Below are 24,201 nucleotides of genomic sequence, written 5' to 3'. Positions count from 1 at the left end.
CGTAGCTGGAATGTCCTGCAATGTAAGATTTCCCTACGATCCTTCTTCCTCAATAAGAATAACTTGCATACTGCGTAAATAACGCAGACAAGTAGTAAATTATTAAGAGGCGAATGTTGCTTTTGAATGTTATAAATGAGGTGCAAACAACATAGGCTCATGTAATATCATAGAGGGCAGTGATAGCGATATTAACTCGTACAGTTTGCATTTCATTCAACAGGGAAATAAAGAGGCGGGGCGTACAGCACAGCAGGGCCGGGCTCCTGTTAAAAAAGCTTGATAAGGATCTCAGAGAAGCTTGGAATGTGAGCTGAACGTGTCGGCTTACGAACTCTTTCTATAAAGTTCTCTCTACGCAGTTAAAATGTTAAGTTTAAATGCTATAGAAGTACAAAATAAGTTATAATGAGAAATTTTGTGATGACAATTTTTTTATCAGTGATTGTAAAAAATGAGCATAAATCTTGGCCTTAATATTACTACGATATTTGACTCATGTCGTACAGTTTCTCTGAATGAAAGGTAACTTTTACAAGGAGGAAAAAATTTACGGTGACGTGAATTAGTTGACTACATTCATTCTGTACGAACTTCATTGCCTTTTTCTGCCTTCAAATATATTAAAGGACTGTGTGGATGGCCTAGCTACATTAGCATATAAAGGGCAGGGCCAAACATAAACGAGGAGTCTGGCTGTGCAGAATGAAAAAGAGGGCAGGAAGTGTTCTGTGTTGGCGCATCCAATCCCCATAAATTAAGCAAATGAGACGAAGCTATCAAAACGCCGCGTACGGTGAATCATATTTTGCGCTCTTCAATTTAACAGAGCGTAAAGTGGTCCTCACCACGAAGCTAAGTGTTCATTAGCTTCCTTAGAAATTCGTTAGTCACCAAATATTGGTGTTTGATTGTCGTTGTCATTCTACTTGTGTCCGTGTTTGCACACCTGCCTCTGCGTACCATGAATTTGATTTGATTTCATTTATTTCCACCTTAAAGGCCCGATGGCATTACATAAGGTAAGTCATCGCCAAGTTTTCAATAGCTCGGAACGTTAGCAAGACAATAGAAACAATAACAATTTAAACAATAAGAAACGGAAGAATGCAGTTCGTCAATAGTTATGAATTTACCCACCAAGTTCTGGCTGTATAAGTCAGTGGGCGAATTTAGCGCACATGCAGGGTTAATTCATGTAACTTCAATCAAACTTGCAAGCAAAATGCTACTTCGTGCGTGTGTGAAACAGACGACATATTACGCTTTGGCAGTTTGAACGGCTTGAAATATTTTTGTAGCGCTCCTAGCTAAATGCTTCTTAAACATTACGTGAAATTTTATGTAATCATTTTAGAGATTAAGCTATATATTGAAAAGCGGTGGCCATGCCTTCGAAAACGGGCAAAGTAGTTTCTACCATGAGCTTATCGTTTAGTTGGTTCATTTTTCCGGTTTCCGGCGAAATTAAAAAAAAATATTAAAGTGGGGTCACTTGAACGTGTGTTCTTGGGTCACAGCGTTCTCAAGCGTGGTTTCAGCGAATGACATCCTCGTGCTGCCATGAAAGAAGCGGTGAAGAGAGCTTCAATCGGCTTTCGCCGTCGGCTTGCGGCTTCGCTGGCTGCGAACATAGTGGTTTTTCATCTTCCAGTGACGTCGTTGGCGTATTAGCTGTCTGGCTTATGTTGGGTACTACATTCCAGGCGCGTAAAGGCGCAATGACGTCATCTTTTTATTTGGTGGACTTCCTTCTGAGTCTTGAAATAAAAATTACGGGGCAAAAGATAACTTCAAAGATACAGCAAAATTTGGCGTTTCTGGACACGCCAAAAGCACTTTTTGCGAGGCTGTCCATTTGGGTTGCCACACTGCATGTTACGGTACGGCACGGATTTCCACACGCCATATTAAAGTCGTTAGACAGTGCGTGCAGCTCTGTTTTATGCATATTTTAAAAGTTTAGCAAACTTGGCTAATCAGTTAACTAAGCGCGCTACAAAAAAAAAACGATATTTCTGGATGTTTAAAACCACGGTGAACAGCGTGCACTTGGTCTGAGTAGTTATGTCTAAAGTTTGATTCAAAGTTGTGAACACATTTGATTCTAGAGTTAGCAGATGTAAGAATGGTGCGTGCATAATCATAATTAAAGCCCTTAAGACGGCCGTGGCGGAACAAGGCAGGAGAGAAGCACCAAAAACACCCTCTTCCCACTGCTCTCTTTTTGAAACCCACACTTACTTATCTCCAGAGGTGTGTAGACTAATATTTTAGACCGAATGAAACACGAACCAAAAAAACAAATAAAATTTAGAGTTTCACGCGCCAAAACTACGATATGATTGTGAGGCACGCCGTAGTGTGGCATAATTTCGACCACCTGGGGTTCTGTAACGTGCACTAATTGCATGGTACACGGGTGTTTTTGCATCTCGCCGCCATCGAAATGCGGCCTCCGCACCCGCCACCTGTGCGGCCTTGGCTAACACCCAGGTCGACTACCTTACTTAACGCGCTTGACGCATGGGGCCTTTGCACGGGCCGCTCCTTGGGCCAGATTCACAAAGCCTTTCTTTCGTAAGTTCGCATCGTCATTGGCTGGCCGCCATGGCTAATGATATGTCTAGCATCCGGATTGGCTAAAATTCTGTCTTGCGAAAAACTCTAGCGCAACAAGCTTTTGTAAATTCGGGCTTGGGACTTTATCTAGAAAACAGACCTACATCTTTTTAGTTTATGGTGTAGGGAATACTGGCGCCAATAAAAGAAATGCGGCCGCCACGGCCGCGATTTGAACCCGTGCCAAACCCGACGCCAAAGCCACTACGGCATCACGACGGGTTTCGCCGTTCTGAAAATGTAAGAGCTTTCTGGATCACCTCACAAGCACGTATATTCAATCTCAAACGCTTTGCGGGATACCAGTGAGTGCGGGTGAACGAATACGACGAGAAGAAAGCGAAGCATTTTTCCTTACATCCCCTTGTTCTTCAGGAACGGAAATCATTACGCCTGTGCCTTGGTTTACCAAACTTCGTTGCCAACAATGTACTATACCTAGAAGCACGGTTACCGTCTCTTTTGTGTAGACTTTTGTGTGGGTCATTAACGGCCCAAACATTCTTTAAGATGTATGATTCCTCTATAAACTTACAAATCATTTTTTATTTCTCAGCCTATAATATCTTTTCGGTATTTCTGGCCTCGGTTCCACATTCCTCAGGTCGTCTTCGTAGAGGCATTTGTTGGTCCCTTAGATGTACGATTATGTGAGATCCCTCCTATTGGTAGTGAGAGAGAGAATCCCCAGAATATATGTGCCAATATATATGCAAACAACGCGAAACACCTTTCTTATAATTTATAAATGTACAGAATTACTTATTGGAGCTAAAGATAAACGCCATCATATCGACAAATGCATCGAAAACAGAAGAAAAATCTGGAATTGAAATTTTCTCTTCCGCTTCTCAATGGTCGTTCTCTTTAAGACTTCCCGACTGCTAACCAGTATATTTGGCTGAGTTTCTGGCGGTACGTTGGCTCTACGAAAAGTGAACTCATCAATCTGGGAAATTGTAATAGTAACGGACTCTTTATCGTTATGTTCAATTCTCACTGCAAATAGTGGCTCACATATTTCACGCATATTTCATTGTCTAACATATTGGTATGGATGCCTGATCACAAAGGATTAGATATGAATGAATTAGCAGACAGCTTTGCGAGAGCGGACCTTAGTGGTCCAATTCTCCCGATCCTGCCTTTATCAGCTTTCATAACTGCTCAGGTTCAGTAGACGTGCAGTCATACAATATTCTTGGAACCTATCATTAACAAATTTAATTGATTACCGACGCATCCTGTTTCCTTGGAACAGAAAGTTCTGCTGGAATAGAAAAGTTCAAGTCCTGTTTACCAAATTCCAATGTCGAATACCTACGTTAAACTATTATCTGCATCGATCTGGTCTGGCGCCCTCCTCCGTGTGCTCATACTATGGTGAGGATGAGACAATAAAACACTTCTTTCTGTCATGTCGCCGTTTTTATTATTAAGAAAAAATACTGTGGAAGGACAATTTCATGACGCTGGATTGAATATAACGATTCCCGATATTCTTCCTTGGGCACCTTTTCTCTGGGACATGAAAACAGAGATGTTGGTTCAGCTGCTGTGAGATATATATCGGAATCAGGACGATTTCCTTGCTAAATTCCTAAATTTTTTTTTATCTGACTTCATTCTTTTAGCTATTCAAAATTTCTCAGTAGTGCTTCTTTTTTAGAATCGTATAAAACAACCTATGTCCGTAAAGTTTTGAGATTTATTTATTTTCTTCTCTAGAAATGATTCCCCAAAACAAAAATGTTGGTGCGTATGTGTAGCGCCATCTTTTCAGGCTAACCTGAGCTAATTATGTTAATTGCTGTGGCACCAAATGTAGAAAAATACGCTGTCACTAGTCGTCTGCGCATTCTACTTTGAGTGAATGTGGAGAGATGGACGTCCACCTCAAGCAGCGTGTAAACATAAACTTCTGCGTGAAGCTTGGTAAGATAGCAACACAGGCGCATGAGTTCCTTCGTGCTGCTTGCGGCAGACATTATCGCGGGCGCGAGTTTTCGAGTGGCACAAGAGGTTCGTTTCGGGGAGAACGTCGGTGGAAGACGACACAAGGCAGGGGCGCCCTGCAACCTCACGGAATGAAAACAACGTGGCTCGGATCAGGCAGATCGTACAGCAAGACCGCACCATTACAGTCCTCATGCTATCGGATGCTCTGGTCATTAGTAAGACAACATGCCACCAAATTTTGCGTGAGAACTTGGGGAAACTAAAGCTGAATGCCAGACTTGTGCGGCACTCCCTCACACAGGACCAGAAGGACACGCGCGCATCAGTGAGCGCTGATTTGCTCTCCGAAGCAGAGAAGGATGCTGCATTCGTTTACAGCATCATAGCTGAAAACGAAACACGGTGTTTTCAATACGATCCTCAAACAAAGAGGCAGAGCGCCGAATGGCGCTCCACAAGCTCTCCGGCGTCGAGAAAGGTGCGGCGACAGAAGACCAAGACAAAGACGATGCTGATAGTTTTTTTCGATGCAAGAGGTGTCATACACCACGAGTTCGTCCCACAAGGGCGGACGGTGAATCAGGAGTTTTATATCCGCGTGCTCCAACACATGCGTGATGCACAGCGATGCTGTCGCCGTGACTTATCGGCACCTGGACAATGGAGCCTTCTCCACGATAACGCAAGGCCGCACACTGCTCTCAGCGTAACAAAATTTCTCGCCAAGCACAGCATTACTGTACTTCCCCATTCTCCATACTCGCCTGACCTCTCCCCATGCAATTTTTTCCTGTTTCCTCGTGTGAAGAGAACCCTAAAATGTCGCTGGATCGGGAGCGTGGAGGCCATTCAAGACGCCACGACAAAGTAGCTGACCGCCCTGCCAAAAGAAGCGATTTCCAACTGTTTCCAAGACCTCAAACTCGCTCGTATCCCAGCCCGGCTTTATTACACAAGCTTTATCCCGACACTTATGCCACTAGTTCTTGCAGGCACTGCAATTACTTCGCTAGCTTAGACCATATGCTCTGGCGTTGCCCCTCGTTGCGAGCCGCGGAACAAATCAATGAGGACAAGTGGCTCTCCGCTACAAGAGCCCCGATGCCGGGGCGCAACTATATGGGCTGTCCAGAGGGCCCACGATGCGGCGGTCGGGCATGGCCTGACTGTCCCAACGTGGGAGCAGCCCGCTGCGCGCTGAGTCGCGTACCTCAGGATGTTCATTAAAGTTTTACATCCATCCATCCATCCAAGACCTCAAGAAGCGTTGCAAGCTGTGTATAGACTGCAAGGGAGACTATTTCGAAGGGGTGATGCACAGATGATTTCAATGTTAAACGCATTTTTTAATGGTCTCAGTCTCGGAACTTTACGAACAAAGGTCGTAATTTACTTAACTCACCCGATTCTTGGCCAATCGCCGATAGTGGGTATGAGCCACTCCTGGAGGAAAACAAATGAACTAACAATCAAACAAACATCCTTCATCTTTACATTTTTTTTCGCAATAATTCATCATGAAATTTCTCTTCTCTTCTTGATTTTTGTCAAATATGGGCATTTATAGATGGCGATTTCATTTGTCGTTGTGTGCCACGGTTTAAGGCATCGACATTGGTGTGTGTGTATGTGTGTGTGTGTCCCCAGTTCGAGATTCATGCCGCACTCGCTCCTTTCTGACGCAGCGCCCCTGCGGGCTGAGATCATGCCCAAGCGGCTGACGGTGCGCAGTGGCGACGACGTGACGGTGAACTGCACGTACGCCGGCGGACCCGTGCACTCGGTCCACTGGCTCAAGGACCAGCGGCCGCTGCTCACCGACCACCGCGTGCGACAACTGGGGCGGCTCGTGCTACACGTCAGCGGATTCCGGCGCGCCGACGCCGGCATGTACCAGTGCTTCGTCGCCAACGACGCCGACTCGGCGCAGGGGCACGCCCTGCTGCTCATCGAAGGTATTCACTCGCGACACACGTGGAAGGAGAGAGGACGCACTGTGTGCTTCCCCAACGGCAGCAGACGAGTCGGTTGATTGTGCACAGCTTCGGGGTCTGGGTGCAGTAGTAGAACACCAGGCGACATCAGGCAGGTCGCCGCGTCAAGCGCTCTAAACCCCACGGGGCCTTTTGTGGCGTGTAGGCAGTAGCTGACTTCCACAATTACAACTACTGGTGTCTTAAAGGTATTTCTTTTTGGGTGAGTTGATGAAACATAGCTATGAGAAGAGGGCCGTAAATTCGCACATAAAGAAGAGGGCAGACAAAACGAGCATCACTAATATTGCCTACTGATGTGCTTCGATCTCCCCATAAGACATATTACGGTCTGTTTTAATCCAAAACCCGGGTTGCCGGAACACTTCCTAAAATTTGTGTGCCTAATAATTTATAACAAAGTTTTCACTAAGATCACATTGATAATACACTAGACGGCGGTGCCATGGCTAGGGCGCAACTCAATGAAAATTTATGGCATTGTGTGGCTGAAGTTTTTTTTTTTTTATCTCCTCTATTACTTCTTACAACCTTTATAAACATATAGCCTTTCAATTCGATCGCTGTCTATTACAATTGTATAGCAGGCAGTGGCAGAGAGAAAAAGACAAGCGCCTCCGTGAACGGCTAGCGCCACCTGTAGAAGAGAAATATTTCAACAGATCGACTCGGCCTACCTGTCGTCCACGTGGGCTATCACGTTAAGACCACCTAAATCGGGAGAAACGTTAACATTATTTTACAAATTCTCCTCGTCCTCAAATGAAACAAGGAAATAAATCTGCCGGCGCCATTGCATTTTGTTTCCGTCGAGCGCCACTTCTGACCGGTCCGCAGGCTCATTCTCCACGAGCGACGAGAAGTCCGTCGCTTGGTGTGTTTCCCATCGGCTACGAGTGACGAACTGTGTCCTTGCAGAGGTGGCCCCTGCGCTGCCGGACGTGTTCACGGCCCAGGTGCACGAACCGGGCCAGGGCGTGTCCCTGCGCTGCACGGCCACCGGGTCGCCGCTGCCCCAGGTCTCGTGGCTGGTGGACGGCGAGCCGCTCGCCGAGCGACGGGACGTGCAGCGCGGCGACTTCGTGCAACCCGACGGCGCCTTCGTCGTCAGCTACGTCAACATCAGCGCGCTCGCCGTTACCGACGGCGGCGACTACACATGCGTGGCGCGGAACGAGGTGGGCGCCGCGCGCCACACGGCGCGCCTGAGCGTCACCGGGCCGCCGTTCATCCGGCCAGCGCGCAACCTGACCGTGGTGGCAGGCAGGCCGCTCACCCTCACCTGCCCCGTCGTCGGACACCCCATCGACGCCGTGCACGTCGAGAGAGGCGAGTACTTGAGGGTGTTTTCAAAGTGCCCGCGAGCATTTTCTCAGATAGCTGAACCCCATGCTGCTCTGATTACAGAACTGAAGGACGCGGACACAGGTACAAGCTGAACATGTAGACGAAAAAACCCGCCCAGTCGTCAAGTCGGCGCGCGCTCTCTCGCTCCGCGCCTGGAGCGTTTCCATGTAGGCGGCATGCAAAAATACGCGTGTACGGAAATTACCCCGTAAGTTAAAACATCACAGGCGGTCAACATTTATCCGCACCTCCATGCCGCAGCGTTTCTCGTAGCCCAGGCGCGGCTTTGGAACGTAAAACTCCTTCGCAATAAAGTATTACTTCTCTGCACCGCGCAGCGGAGTAATGCAATTCCGCTCCAAAGCCCGCTCGCCTTAACCTGCGCTGTTCCAAATCCCCACCATGCTTCTAGGTTCGGGTGCAACGCGGAGAATAAATGACCGCTGCAGGCCGGATTCTCTCAACGTCACGAACGGCAGAAGCCAAGCGAGCAGAGCGGCGCTGAAAGAACCGAGCGAACGCATCGGGTGCTTCGCTGCCGGGACAGAGGAAATACCCGTTTACTGAAATTTCGGTTCACGGTAAGGCGCGCATTGAGATATAAATTTATACGAAGTCTTCCCTTACCGTCTTCCTGCTACCTAACGTGTTTACTTTGAGGGCGTAAAGGCCTCCCGCTCCTTACTTAAAACATATGGCCTCGTACGCCTTCCCACCGTTTGCAGCGAGTACAGGCCGACACGCTCAGATCCCGATAGCTGGCACTTCTGGCGAAAACGTTCTCTCGCCTCAGTAGACCCACGCTATTTTCGTTTGTTACTTTCGCCTTCGCTTTCACTTTTACTTACTCGCGGTTATACGCCGGCCTCGTCACTTCATGCTCGCCTCTACAAAGAGTAGCGTTTCTACCATACGCGCGATTTATCTTATCATCGTCGCTTCGTCTTCATTTTTTTTTCTTTTTCCTCTTTTATCGGATCACCTCCGGATTTTGGCAGGCCGCAAGAGGGGGTGACAAATTATTCGCACTACTCCCAAACCGAGACGCAGCAAAGTTACTAGAGTTGTCGGTCTTTCGTGGTCCGGATGGACCTAAAGTGGTGTGCAGCAGAACAGAGCTATATAGAAGTCGGCTCGCATACGAGAGAGAGAGAGAGAGAGAGAAACAAAAAAACAAAACAAAAATTACTAAAATTTACGAAGGACCGCAACATAAAAAAGGGAGGATCACGATGAGCGTTTTGCAATTCTAATCGCGCTTCTTCTCGCCCCCGCCATTTTCATCTGATTGGCGGTTGGAGGAGAGAAATTTGCATTCGTCCGTAGCGCTGATGTGCCCAGCGTTCAGAGCTGTGCAAAAGCAAAATATTCGGCGGACGAAGGGGGAAAAAAATATTAAGGAGTGCAAGGGGTGCCTCGGAGCTTTGCTCTCCTCTCGTTGCGCCTCCAAGAAGGGATCCGCGTATTAGCTTAGCTACACGGTGTCGCGGAGGTGCTCTTTGTCCGCCCCGGAGATCCTTTCTTTGAGCGCCTTCGCTCTCCATTCTCTTACGCCGACTAAAGAAATGACTGCGCAGAAGAAAACGCTAAATGGTAGCAAAAACCGGCACTAGGTTGCTTGCCGACTGCTGTGTCGGGTTCCTTTCTTCTTTTCTCGCCAGATGGTGTTTGAAAGAAGCACGCGCGTTTACCTCTATGATATACCCGCCTTCACAATTTTATTCGTAATGCTGTGCAAAAGAAAGCGCGATACTGACGGCTGACCGGACGTGTGCATACATTAGTCGTGTTGGCTAGTCGTTGACTGCCGCCCCGTTGACTGTGTGTCACGCGTCTCTTCGACGCACCATTCAGCAGAATCAGTCACTGGTTTTAACACGAAAGTGTTTTATGCCGGGGTCCACCAAGACTTCACTGACGTATTTCCGTCACGGATATGACGTTCTTACAATGTACACGAACATAATACAAAGAAAGAAACCAGAAGAAAAAGTTCCACAAACATGCAAAATTTGGAAATCGAACCCACGACCTCTCGGTCCGCGACGATAGATCGCCGAGCGTTTAACCCATTGCGCCACAAACGCATTTGCAGAGAGCTACACAGACGCGCCTTATATATCTAACACTCCTCCGTGTACCCGCGCTCTTGCTCGGGGCGGTGCCGCCGCCTACGAGCAGAAAAGAGAAGTACTGCATTATGACACTAACGCGCACCGACAGTGAACGCTTCGGTGGTCTCAGCACTACGACGCCTTGATGCCAGCATTCGAAGGGACGCTGGCATCAAGAAGCACTACCAACGCCACCTAGGTGGCGTTCACCGTACTCAGCACAGCGGAGCGTGGCCTCCGCAATTAGCTCTGAAAATGTTTCTGAAGTTGATCGCGGAGGCTGCAATTACGACGCGCTGTACGCGCTGATTTGACTCGGTGACGATTCAGTTACGTGCTTTGTCTTGCGCGTTGTATTAGTGTGTCAGTTACGTGCTTCGTCTTTCGCGTTGTGCTAGCGTGTGCAGCGTAGTGCAGCTTCCATATGCACGACGGTTGCTCATGGTCATCGACGTTGGTAGTCGTGATGGAGGAGACGTGCCACCAGGCGTCAGCGTGGGTGCATCAACGCCTAAGGGCGCTTTAGCCACAAAACACCAATAGACATTATATATCAATGTGCAATAAACATTACACTACTTCTGTGAAGACACGTTTCACTTTCGTGTTCTATACCGATTCCTATATAAGAGGGATCAACCACATTTTTTTTAGATACCTCCACCAACGTGGTTATTCATAGAAGAAGACGTTTCTTTCAGCCGCACAGGTTTTGTGGATGCATGATGGTGCGCTTGGTATATTCAGCGCCAAATTGTAAGTTAAATTCTGAAGAGGCTACGGTACGCGACAGTCTGCTTTCTTCAAAAGGTCTAATTTGTAATACTTCTTTTTGCGCTTTTATTACGCGCTGTGAAATTCTGTTCATACTACTTGCATTTCCCGCTACGTACGCCAGCATGCGGCGCAGCGTGACCTTCACAGCTTAAGCTTTGAAAATGTCACATTCCCTCTATCACGAAGCCAATGCCGTAAATCACTCTGTGCGACCAATCAATGAACTAATCAGTCACGCATCGTAAAAAAAGTCACACCGGTGCATGGTGGAATCAAACCATAGGTATCGCGGGTACCTAACAACGCGCAATTAGATCTCCGGAATTGTCGAGAGTCAGTGAAACCGACCGGTCTTCGACATTGCGGGAAGCTCTTGCACCGGACAGATATTTATCTACACTTTCGCGCTTCCGTTACATTTGATTGATATAACTTGAAAATTGCGAATATCTACTGCGGAAAAGCTTATCTCGAAGCAAAACGGAGCGCAGCCCCAACGGGTGCTTCCTCCTTATGGAGTGATCACTTCGAAAGTATTTCCTCTTTGAAAAATGACAATTCCCACAGGTTATCTTAATTCAAGCTTCAGAAATGATTTTAAAAAAAAATTGGCCACGGAAAGGAAAATTCCGACAGAACTGATTGCACGATAACTGTCGACGTTAATGCGATTACCATTGAAGCAATGTAGGACACACCGTATTGCCACCGCAGAGACGCGTCCGTATGAAGCGTGTATGCAGCTGGGCTCCATTCTCTTGACGTCCGTGCGTAGCGCGTGTGTGAATATACGAGTATATTCAAACGTGATTGTCTATATATATATATATATATATATATATATATATGTGTGTGTGTGTGTGTGTGTGTGTGTGTGACGCGGGTTTGACAACCCCACTTCATCCCCCCCCCCACACACACACAGCTCCTTATAAATTTTAAATATTTTTTGCCATTGAAGGGCGGCACGAACCCAGTGGTACATACCCAGTGATGCCAGGTGTTGCTAAAGAGAGAAAGATCAACAATTAACTTGAAATCGATGGGGGAGTCGGTGGAGGCCCTCAGTCTAAGGCCTCTCTGGTACCTTTCTTCGACGCAGTGTTGACTAACTCCACCAGGTACTCCTGTGCCGGTAAGGAGGTAGCTTGTACAATCCACACAACCGAAGGTATACAGACGCGGAGGAACAAAAAAGGAGGGGGAGGAGAAGCAGGTAAGGGCCACAGAATGCGCTTGGAGTTGGGCAACCGCCACAAAAAAGGCAGATAGGTGGGGATTCAGCTGCGAAAGCGCGGAGAGGGTAGAGGCGGGTTCGAGAGAGAAACGAGTTAAATTACGTACGAGTTGGACGCGTTATGTATGATGCGTGTACTGCAACGAGGACTCCGCTGTCGCGCGTCCCTAAGAACACCCGACGCCATCTATAGCGCCGCGAAGCTCGCGCGTGGCCTCCGAAATGCTTGGCGCACCGGTGCGTGCCAACGCTGAGAAACGCGTCATGCGCCAGTCGGGCTCCTCTCGCACGCTTCTTTATGGACGCCATCTGGTGGCGCTGCTGAGAAGATCGTGCGTCGCCTCCGAGACGAGAAGAAAGAAAGAAAAATGAAATTATGTACACGTATTCTATAATGTATTCAACTTCATGAGAACGAGCACTGTATTTTAAGCGTAGTTTTAAACCTCGCAAGGAAATTTCGAACATCAGCCATTTTCACGTGCAAAATTTTGAATCACTGTTGCTCTTCCTGCTTTGTCTGCATAACATTTCCACAGCAAAATTGCACATTCTTACTGACGACGGCCGTTGCCTATTTTGTCATTACGTTCTCTCTGTCTCTGTTGAAGAAGTGGGCTTATACTATAGACTATAGACGCATATATATATATATATATATATATGGCCATCCTACTGGCTGGGGAAGAACAATGTCCCTGTCCAACAAACGGCGGTTTAAAATCTGCTCTAATGTGTTTTAAATGGCACTTTCCTCAGCTCGAAATGAATTATGTATGCTTATTATTAGCGGAGACCTTGCAGCTGGCAATCAAAGCACACATGTCGAACATGTTTTCAGAATCTGGACTGCCGACGCGGGTAATTAATCTCTGTCATTGCTTTGGACCACAATGCTTGTTCGATAAGGATATTTCTTCTTGTTTCTCTTTTCCTGTCTTTCTTTCTGCGGCCTTCGCCCACTTCTGCACTCGATGAATGTAGATGGGCCAAGCGTGCGTCTGGTATTCTCAGCGATACATGACAAGGGAGTCGCTTTCTAAGGCCGAGATCCCAACTCCTCCGCGTCAGAAAAAAAAAGAAAAATAAAGAAAGAAATGAAAATAAAAACCAGAAAAACAGTATAATTATGACTTTTCGCAAGCACTTTCAGCGAACTTCTCTTTGTTTGGCGGAAAATGATAAATATGTTCAGGGAACAGCTCCTAATATTTCATTACTTACGTTCTGCAATCCGCCGCTTCAAACCACATCGATTGTAGTAAAGTTCATTCATTCAGCTGTGTCTTACGCGCCTCTGTTTGTTGATGCATAATAATAACAATCATCATCCAGCGGTTGCTTTGCGCCTTTCTTTCCTTTTCCCGCAAGCGGTCCATTATTTTTCGCCACACGTTCCTACTGACGACTCTATTAGTATACCTGTGTGGTCAATAGTACATAAGCAGCCAATAAGCAGGGAGCGAATGCGTCAGCTAAAGCGAAATCTGTCAGCCGTTGAGCAATATTACTTATCCGAGCCTTTAGAACGATGCGGGTAGATATAATTTTTTGATCATATGAGCCTCGCTAATGATAGCAGGCAGAAAGAGAATATAGTCGACTACCGACACCATTAAGCTTCCGCGTAGTTCTACAAACGCGCACTCTTCACCAGGTTTCGCCAGAGAACACACATAATTCAACAAGACGCCAAAAACCTAATTTATTTCTTGGTGACTGCCAGACTCAAACACACTTCTTTGAAAGCCAGAATTACCGTGGCCAGCTAATTATTTGATGGAGAGCTCTAAAGTAAAAGCAGTACGCTTTAAAAGAGAGGCTTAATTCGCAGCGCCTCAACAGCCAACTTTGCGGGGGTATACGCGGAACGGCTGATACGTTTGCTTGATGTGACCTCATTGTTACATGTTATTATCAACAAGCAGTGGCACGCTGTGAATACGCGCCAGCCAACGCCACAATGCATTATGTAATGAGCTTAGTTAAAAAAAAAGAACTTGTTCAATTTTCGACTCACTAATATTTTTTTGTGCGGCTCCGCATTGATGAATTCTACGCGTCTGTATAGAAATAGTTGCGTTTAGAGTCCGTATATTGTATAGTTATATGTTTCGAAAGTCCTCGTGTTTATTCCTAAGTCAGACGCACAGTTCTCTGTGTGATAAAGCCGAGAGCGCAAACAAAGCGCCAGACGGCAACTACTGCAGTAGGAGAAAAATAAAAACCTAATTTTATCACTACCCGGGGCCTGCAATACGGTGGAGTGGTTTGAAAGTATCTCCAGACTTCGTAGCAGAAAACAACAAACGAAAATCTGATTGAAGTACGAGAGAAGAGTCGAAGTGGACCAAATTAAACTTTTCCTTATTTTCTGTCAATATACTGGCCGGCATAGTGGGTTTGGATCGGGAAAGAAGGGAAAAAAATGATAAAACGGAAGACTTGAAAAACGTTCTTGCTTCTGCCCAACCTGCATCCAGCAGGTTGTTGCTTGGGCCCCGCTGCCATGCACTCTTCGTACGGTCTCATTTCTGCGAATGTGCAGCTATCGGCTTGTGTTCGACCGGCTAGTGAGCAAACTTTGCCGCCGCCGCTGCTGCTGCTTCTGCGACAGAGAAAATGAGCTCCTTTCAGCGCCGCACTGGCTGGAGCGCCCCAAGGTGGACTGGTAATTGAAATATGATTTGCCCTCCGCAACTGTCGGCACAGCCGTGGATGACGTTTTCGTTTCGGCGGTGGCGCACCCCGTTTCGATTCTGTTCGGCTTTGTGTCCGAGCGGTGTTTGCGTTATTAACGAAATCGAGTTCCTTTCTTTGCCTTTACCACCCCATGCCTGTTTTTTTTTTTTTCTTTTCACTTTCTTTCGCCGATCACCTTGTTTCCGGAGAGGCTGAGGGAAAGGGCACGTGCTCCTATATACGCTTCGAGATTTCCATTTTCGTCCCCTTCTCGCTTTTGTCTCGCTGCTGAGAAACACGGCGCTCCTTCTCGCGTGTCGCGGAAACCCTCTGGCGTGATTGAAATGCATTAAAGTGTCAGCCTGTGCAGTGTACCACCCCGACGTTTGGACGTATTGATGGAGAGCCATCGGGCACTCGTGGAGTGAAGCGAAGTTTGACTGCCTCCGCTCTTTTTTTTTTCCCCCTCTGCGACGCCCGATTTACCTCGGCTCTGTCCCGAACCTCTACGCAGGAACAGTATTCTCCTTACCTCCACCCGGCCCCCCGCACCGATGCTCAACCGAGAATAAAATTCGTATGCATAACTGAAGCGAGTGCCTTTACTTTCACGCCAACTTCCTCGAGCTTGTTTACGTTTCTCAACCCCCGTGCGTCCTATGAACTCCTTATGCAAATGAGTAATGCGAAAAAGAAACCTCTGTAGGAAATTCTGAACATTTCCTGCATTTTAGGCTGTCAGTTGTGTGTATATTCGACGTAGGGAAACTTCGCCGCAGTGTATTTTTTTCCTTCTCTTAGCGCATATTAGCTAGGGGATGCGTTTACGGGGTCGGTCTCAAGCTCGCATCTTGGTGGCTTCATACAGTATTTAAGTGGCAGTAAAACGTACCAACGTTATGCTGGTGAAATTTAAACAAGAACATAATGTTCTGCAACTATACGTTCCGCTAGAATAAAACTCAAAGAGGACGGAAAATTTCTTCCGTTTTACCGGATGTCAGTCCAGGCAAAATTCATAGTATCTTGCTGTTCCAAAAGCTAAGTGTGGCAACAAAATATTTTGTCCTATCTCGCATTATTTATAAGTTCGGCGCAAGCAATGCGTGTGTGTACCTGAATTTCGTGCCTTGTGTACCCAACAAATTAACCTTCCACTGCCGAAGCGTCCCTCTCTGGTCATTCTGCTATCATGGATGTTGCTCGTCTTTTCTTCAGTATAGTGGCCTTCTCTATGATAACTAGTTCCCGTTGACCTAATGGTTAGAAAAGTGCTTAGCGATAACCTTTTGCGGTAGTATACAGTTTACGCCAAGTGAAGAAGGAAAAGTGCTTCTACTATTGTAAAAATGGAAGGGGGGTTATAACGTGGTTTCATTTATCTGAGTTTTGTTCACCCATAATCTACATTGTGCCTCGTAAACTTTTTACGAGGTGCAATGTAGAGTTTCAAGTAAAATTATCAAGTATAAAGTAAAGTTCAACGACGAACCTTGACGCCAATGGTCCTATTGGTCCATGTATCAATTTATTCCAAAGGTGAGCTCCACTACTGCGTCTATTTCATGCAACTATGCCCTCAGTGTTTGTTCTGCTTATCTTCTGCGTCTTCGTTTTGACTAACTTCATGCAAGAGTAATGCAGAAATGCATTGGGTATGTGTATGGGCTTAAAATAAGCCTGCTGTAGACGTTCCGGTTGTGCCAAACAAAAGGAGATCGATGCAGCTGCTTTCGTTGCGACCTGTTTCGCAAAGACTGTTTCGTTCCGTGTGAAACACAGGGTCGTCATGCCAATGACAAACTCACGCGGAGGCTTTCCGAGGCACGTTTTTAATGGCCTTGCAGCTCCAATATTGACTCCGTATTGCTGTCGAATAGAAACTCACCAAGCACTGAGAAATTAAGAACCTGCTGAACCCCTCCGTGCGAAGGGAAAGAACTGTGAGGTTAGATTTTGTGTCTCATCGTTTACGTATCCTCCTGTTTAAGAAGGCATTCAAAATAACATTATTTTAGCTAAAATTACATATTGAAAAACCTGTTGATTTGTGCAAACAAAGCTCTTATCATCGAGAATAAAGCAGTGCCTTTACCTTCAAAGAAAGACGTATATCTACATGATACACTTATGATATTGCCATCATTACCTTTGACAAGAAAAAGCACGTACAAGTTGAAATGGGCATATTTAAACGTTAAAAAGCATGAGCCGTATATACCAAGCAATATTTTTTGAGCACCTAGTCTACCTCGGCTAATAGTAAGTAGTTATTATACAAAGAGCTTTGCAAGTTTGGCCTCGGAGCCTTGATTCTGTGCAGTGGTGTACAGTTATGGCGTTTGTAAGATGCGCTTAAACCTGGGCTTGTATTCGCAAAGCAGTTCGTACACTACAGCGATTGGTGGCCAGTCCACAGGCCACGGCCAATCGTGTTAGCGTGCTCATACTATTAGCGAAGACGGACGGCAAATGACAGAAATATCTTATGAACAAAAGGATTTGCGCATTCGGCCTGTCCTTAGGAAAGATCAAGAGCTAATCATTTACCTTGCTTTACATGGTAAATGTGCATCTTTTGGATTAGCGACACTATGAGCCCTGTATTGGTTTGGGTTCCCTTTCATCAGATAAAGCTTGTCATAATTTCCAAGAAATAAAAGATGTAGCAGCAATTTTTCTACGATAAATAGAACAAAATTTATTTTTTCGCAGGGCAGAGGCGGTTTTCTTTTTTCGCATCCCTTATTCACATGGGCCCGTATTCACAAAGCAGTTCATGCGCTAGAGTGGTTTGTAACAAGACGCACCAGCCAATCACGATGCGTGCATAACATTAGCAAAGACCTGTAGAAGACAGCAGTTACGAAAAAAAAAAAGCCTTGTGAATTTGGTGCCAGGTGAGTCGACTTTAACCCACTGCGGTGGCTCACTGGCCATCGCGTTCTGCTGCTGAACATGACGTCGTGCGTTTGATTCCCGGCAGCGGCGGTCGAAGTCTGATGGGGCCGGAACCCCCTTTCTCACTGCAGCGTTTCTTTTTGCCCAGACATTGCCTTCAGACGTTGAACACCATTCCCCGTTCATCAAACACCTCGGTCGGTCGAGTCGGGTTGGTTCCGGTCAGTCGGTCAGTCTATTCCCAGGCAGCACAACCAGGCTGGCCCCAGCACGGCAATATCACGGCAAACACCGGCACAAATATAGGCCCGAAACCGGCAGCGCTACCCGCGTCAAGAATGGCCCAGCGTGGCCATGCCACTAAGGGGCCTATTTCGGCCATCGTGTGGCAGCGCCAATACAGGCAGATAGCCGGCTCTGCCGTTCATTGCCATTCTAGTGTCCCACCTTGCCTACTGGTAGCGCCGGTATTGGTCAATAGCCGGCTCTGCCGCTTTTAGTCTATTGTCCCGCATTACCCACTGGCATGGCCATATTGGCAGATTGTGATGTATGTGGGAAATGCCGTTATTTCCTACGATTTTAAATTACGCAAATATGCACGGTAGCTCCATGCAACATGCCATGATCTACTATAAAATCACCAAATAATATACACAATTTCTTTATTGGTCTTAAAATAGGTTGATACAGATTGTCGCTCGTATTCCCAATCCTGTGGGCCGCCTACGAAAGCTTTGTTTATGACGCTACGGGGGGTTGAGAGGCTTCGGCGTAATGCCGACTTCTGCTATTAGCATAGTCGACGGCGCCTGGCAGCCACATTCTTATGAAGTCTTGCGCTTGATTGATGTCGATCTCTGCGTCTCTCAGGCACCATCTGCATACAATACATATACCTTTATTATCCCAACACTGTCAGCAGTGCATAATATAAGCAAAATGTACAAACCCGAGAAATTAAAGCGTATCACCTGTTCCCACTCTGCATAGCCGCATGTTAAACAGTCTCTTGCTTTTCTTCCCATGCATGCTGCACGGCAGTTCAACTGCATGGCCCATGATGGCGTTCATTATATTGAAGGCAACCTCCCACAGACATAATTTCTCAATCCAAACAAGCTGAAAAAAAGAAGCAGAAATACGCAAAAATTAGGTAGGAAATGCCGCTGCATCAAAATGTGCGATTTTTGTTCTAACTAGCCAATTATGATGAATTATGCCTTCATCACGAGACTTCTCTTAAGTGCTTGTGGGTAGCTGTACTTAGCCTTTGGCAATGCGTAAGCTTTTAGAACAGAGGTAGCAAAGAAACGGTGCATTGTTTCATGATAAACACCTAAGCAAGCTACAATACAACAGACTATAATTTTGCAGGAAGTTCTGAACACCAGTCAGCTCGCAGAATGTACTTCCTGAGTAAGGAATTACGACAATCCAACTTTGGTCTTGAGTGTACCAGCCCAAATGTGCCGTGCTGCGTGTTTTCAAACAGACAGTGCATTTCAGCTGACGCTGAAGCGGTGCAGCACCGTCTACGTACGTAGTAAAAAGTGGCCGTACGTTATCTCTGTAAAGAAAGAAAATACACATATTAGGCAATGCACTTAGTTGAAACACTACACTTGAGAATAAAAATAAGACAATTGTACTTACCTTGCGATAATTGAGTTTATTCCACAGTAAATGCAGTTTTCCAACGTTTGGCTAGTTGTTCATGTTGCACCCAATAGCAGTGTGGAACCAAGCTTGTAGTGGCGAAGGTCAAGCCGCTGGTACTGAACACGTTGCTGGACAAGTTGATGCATGCTTCGCAAGCAAAACATGGTGCACGAAATGTGGGCTACGACAGCTCACAGGCAGAAGCAGAATGTGTACGGGTCCCTCGTCCTCCGAGATTCCGAGAGTCACCACATTTTTTTTTTTTGGAAGCGGGCGAGGTCCGCGCAGGGAGCAACAAATTCAACAGGGCATTATTCACGCTTCTTTGTGCGCCCATCCGGTTCTGATTAGCAACGCAGGCTCGGCTGTGCGCATTATAGACCGTGCATACCTTCGACACTGCAAAGCGAGGGAACGCAGGGAAAACGTGGTGAGAGTGAAACGCATTCTTGGTGTTTTGACGTCACTTCGCCTGATAGTAGTTAAGAACGGCACGCGCACGTTTTTTATTCCTTTATTTATTTATTTTTTCGTTTTCCAAAAGCTGCTGTGGCTGAAGGAGCAGTAGCACTTGTGCTGATTTTATTATATATTATAGTTTAAATGTAAAACATGACAAATGGATCTGTAGAACAACTCAAAGTGATCAATGAATGTTTTCATCGTTATTTCTTTTTTGTGCTCATTATCCCAGAAGAACGGTAGAGCAAGACAACGTGTGCGCAAAGGGGTAGTCCGGCGCACAGCATCACTTGCTAACATGCCCCCCATGGATTTCTTGCTTCTAGTTAAATAATACAACCTCCCCCTTTGGAAAAAAATGAATAGACACATAGGAGCGGCAGCCGTGTCTAAGAAACATCGCGACAATACCTTACGCGGCGCAAAACATATAAGTGAAGCCCAAAAATCGAGTACAAGAATCTCGTTCAAGTTCGCCATACTAATTTACTTAATTATGTTAGCATAGTGTCAAAGCCCGAAGGCTTTACATAAAAAAAGCGGGCAGCTTTTTTTTTTTTTTTTTTCTTTTCATAAACAAGAAAGCTTCAAACGTGGCCGCTGCGAGAAGAAACGTAGGTGGGAGGTAGAAAAATATGTCCTTTAAGCAGCGGGAGTAATAAAATAAATCGTAATGAACAAACACAAGCGAGATCGCATACGGCGACAAGGTAAACTAAGCGATGATTTTGTAGAAGACGCACTGGCTACACGTGAGTAATTGTATGTAACAAAACAAGGACGGCAAGGTTTTGGACACTTTCGAGAGCTTGCGAGACAGAACTGGTGTACTCGAAGATTGACCCCACCATAGATTTATAAAATAAAAGCTTCCCATGCGAAGAAAATTTTGGAGCAAGAAACCAAACATGCGGTTGGCATTGGTAAATTGAAAACTCAACATGCATATTCCAAAAATGTTGTGTGTGATGTGTATACCGAGATATTTATCTACAAGAGGAAGAAGTTAGCAGAGGTGTGATCGTTGAGGGTGTAAGTGGGAGCCTGAATTTAATAAGGAATAAGGAAGCTTATGTATGCCTCCTTGCAAAGTCAAAACAACGATAGGTTTATTGATTAGCTGATATAAGATGCAAACGTCAGCAAAAAAATTATTCAAATCTGTGTTGCTCTCACAAAAAGAATTCACCTACTTGAAAAACGTATATATATTTTAGTAGTTTTTTTTCTTTATGCTTGTTCCACTTTTTAATCAGAAATTCATTTTATTCAGTAGCTTACATTTTTATCCTGTAGCGTTCATTTTCTTTTTTTTTTAATTCTATTTTCCTGTATTCTCCTTAATCTTAGACTCGTTCTTCATTCTCAGTCCTAGGTCGGTAACTTCAACTCTTTCAGCCATCCGTCACGGTTCGGAATGGCGCGGTGGGCCACGAACATTCCTGTTCTTTTTTTTTCTTTTTCTTTATTTTCTGTTCCCTTCCAACGGAGAGCGCCTTGCATAGACGTCTTGGTCGTCTGACCAAACCTTTCTTTTCACTCCCCCCCTCCCACACCCGTATATCTATTGTGGCGATTGTCTCTGTTCTCCGCCTTCCACTTTCTCTTCAGTATAGATATATTTGGCGTTATGCAAAATAAGCATTTCATTGTAAGTTAGCGTTGGGCTTGTCTCACATTCTTGTCTCTTCTATTGGCTGTTTTTTGTTTTAGTAATATGCACCAATAGCCCAGCAGAAACCTTTTCTTCAACATGGCGCCATTTCTTTTTTTCCTCGGTTCTTTCTGCGGGGAGGAATGTACGCCTACTGTGCCAGTTGGTCTGAAAAAATCATCTGGCATCAAAAAAAAAAAAAAAAACGCACGACAGAGTTTTCCGGGAAAGGCACCTAATATTATAATGAAGCTGGCCACAGGAGACACTACTGCACAGTTCGATGCAGAAAAATAATGTAGGGAGCAGTCATCCAAAATGCCTTACTGGCAATAAAATTTACAGCCGCTACAGAAGTTGAGCTCGCGACGGCATTACTGGCAAGTGGTACAGATGATTGCACCATAAAGTTATGCAGTATTTTGAAATTCACTACCCGCAACACTACTTAAACGACGCACATGTAAGCGCACATGCTTTTTAATTATATACCCCCTTTAATTTGTTATTACGCCTATCGAGGATGCACACGGCAAGCGCGCATTGACGCATTATAATGGAGTGCCCTTGTGCCACTTGTTAACAATGTCCGATCGAATGATTCAACACAATAAATACAATTACGCGAAAGTTAACAGCCGTTGTAATAAAACGAAAAAAATATGCAGAAATTATTAAGAAACAAAAAAATACCAGAGTGATCTTGTTGTAGTTGGCGTGAGCGGTGAAAAATTCAAATAAATATTGCGGGCTGTATAACATATATAATCGGGATTGGCCAGCGAATGCTGCGTGAAAAGTAATATTGAAATGCCGTTCTGTTTGACAGGCCGATATTTACGGGTCTATCAGAACCGCTAAACAATGTGGTTATGCCTATAGCTTTGAACGGACGTTGTTAACCAATGTTTAGAGATGTACAGCCAATGACGGCACTCTTACGGCAAAGCAGGCCCGGTATAGCCAGTTGCGACACCCGGCCTAGCCATTAACGGGCATTCACCGGCAAAGCAGGGCCAGCGCTGGATGTCTGTTACAGTGGCTTTGCCAGCACTGTCATTACGGAGGCAAAGGCGGGCCTTCGCGGCCCAGCCAGTGCCGGCTGAAAACCATCATCGGCCCTAGTTGGCCCCACGTTATGTGCTGCCTGGGTTTGCCCAGTTTTGTAATGAATGAAGGTGCTTGTAATTGCTCGCTCGTTTTCTTCCCTCTGATAGCCTTGCACTTCTGGTGAAAAATGACAGCACATTTCTTAGCGATCTAGTTAACCAAGGTAGCACTCCTCAGTGCTGCAACTCAAAGTACGTTCCAGTTTCACTATTGTAGAGCAAACTTTGGACTTGCTGACGCGTACTTCACGGATGGTATTTTGCTCCTAAGTGCTTTGCGCGCGCACACGCTGGCAAGTACTGACGGTATGACTAAACCACTCGCCCAGCCTCTCTCACTATCTCTTATATTTATGGTGCCACACTTCCCATAGAGATTATTAGAAATGAGGCAGATGCTGACGGCCAATATTTCTTGGCTGACAGATGAGGGAGTGATAAAAAGTGCGAATGGTTATGTAGTTGCAGAATAGGATCATAATCCGCAGGGTTCTACGAACCAATCAATTTTCAAACCTCTGACAGAGGTAATTTTGTAGTACAATTTATCGAACAAACATGCACAGACACACATTTTCTCTCATTTTTGTCGGTGTGGAAAGTATTGGAACGCAGGAAAAAATCGTAACCGTCCACGCTAAGTGATAAAACTATTAGGTTGCTTGGATTATTTAAAAAAACGTCGTGTTTCAGTGCTTCAGGACACGCTGAATGCACTCTCCAGCAATTTTACATTCGCGGCAATAAAAAAATATACCGCGCGTGCCTTGCTTCTCTTAAAGATTGCCGCCTGTCCTCACTTAGCGAAACCATCTGGTCGCGCTGAGAACGATAGAGTCTCTCCTTTTTGCGGCTTCCATCTTGTGAATAAAGAAATCTGCGCATTTCCCCCTTCGTGGGTCAGCGCTATTGAAGTAGCGACAATAACTTAAGTGAAGTGTGTCCGTTCCAGACGCTTTGCTTGTTGCTCTTTGCAGATGGCAAGCCATTACCGCAGGAGTCCCGACACACACTGGAGAAGCCTGGCACCCTGGTTATCCACGAAGCTCGCAAGGAGGACCAGGGCCCGTACCGCTGCATTGCTGTCGGCAGCAAAGGGGACATGGCCACGCGCGACATATACGTCATCGTTGTCAGTGAGTACGCCAGTATAAAAACTTGACGCCTCCAGCGACAAGATTTGCAAAGCGTTCACAACGATTATCAGCGCCGATTCTCCATTATTTTTTTTATTGCGATAGCAATTATATGGGCACTCCAAGCGCAATTCTGCCGTCGGCGTTGTCGTCGTCGTCGCCGTCGCCGCGAGGTTCCGTATAAAGTCCAAGGGCGATAAAGTCGTCGCCGCGCGCCGTACACTGTGTGTGCGAGTGAAAGCGTACGAGGGTGAGCCGGCAATCGCGGCTCAATGTAGCGCACGCGAGGGACGAAGGCAGGCCGGAAGCGCGCGGTCTTCTTCTCGCGCGCGAGGCACGGGGGCGAGGCGACGGAGAGGGAGAGGGAGGGGGGTGCGTTCGGCTCCGTCGGCTGCTGCTCACAACGCGCCCGCGCGGGCCTCATCTTCAAAGCGATCTGCGATTGGGACAAAGTGCATGCGCCGAGTGCCGGTAGTTTCGTATGCGCTGTGCTTTCGACGTTCGCGTTGAAAGTTCGCGAACGTCGAAAGCACAGTTCGCGTTGA

General features: G+C 46.1%; 1 pseudogene; it reads left to right on the top strand.

Moving 5' to 3' along the window:
• The window catches only part of LOC119430888 (Down syndrome cell adhesion molecule-like protein Dscam2), a 552,287-nt pseudogene that overhangs the window by 431,663 nt on the left and 96,423 nt on the right, over positions 1 to 24,201 (top strand).

Source organism: Dermacentor silvarum, chromosome 1 (assembly GCF_013339745.2).
Source record: "Dermacentor silvarum isolate Dsil-2018 chromosome 1, BIME_Dsil_1.4, whole genome shotgun sequence".
Taxonomy (NCBI): Eukaryota; Metazoa; Arthropoda; class Arachnida; order Ixodida; family Ixodidae; genus Dermacentor; species Dermacentor silvarum.
The sequence above is the reverse complement of the archived record's forward strand: the minus strand, read 5'-3'. Positions and strand labels throughout refer to the sequence as shown.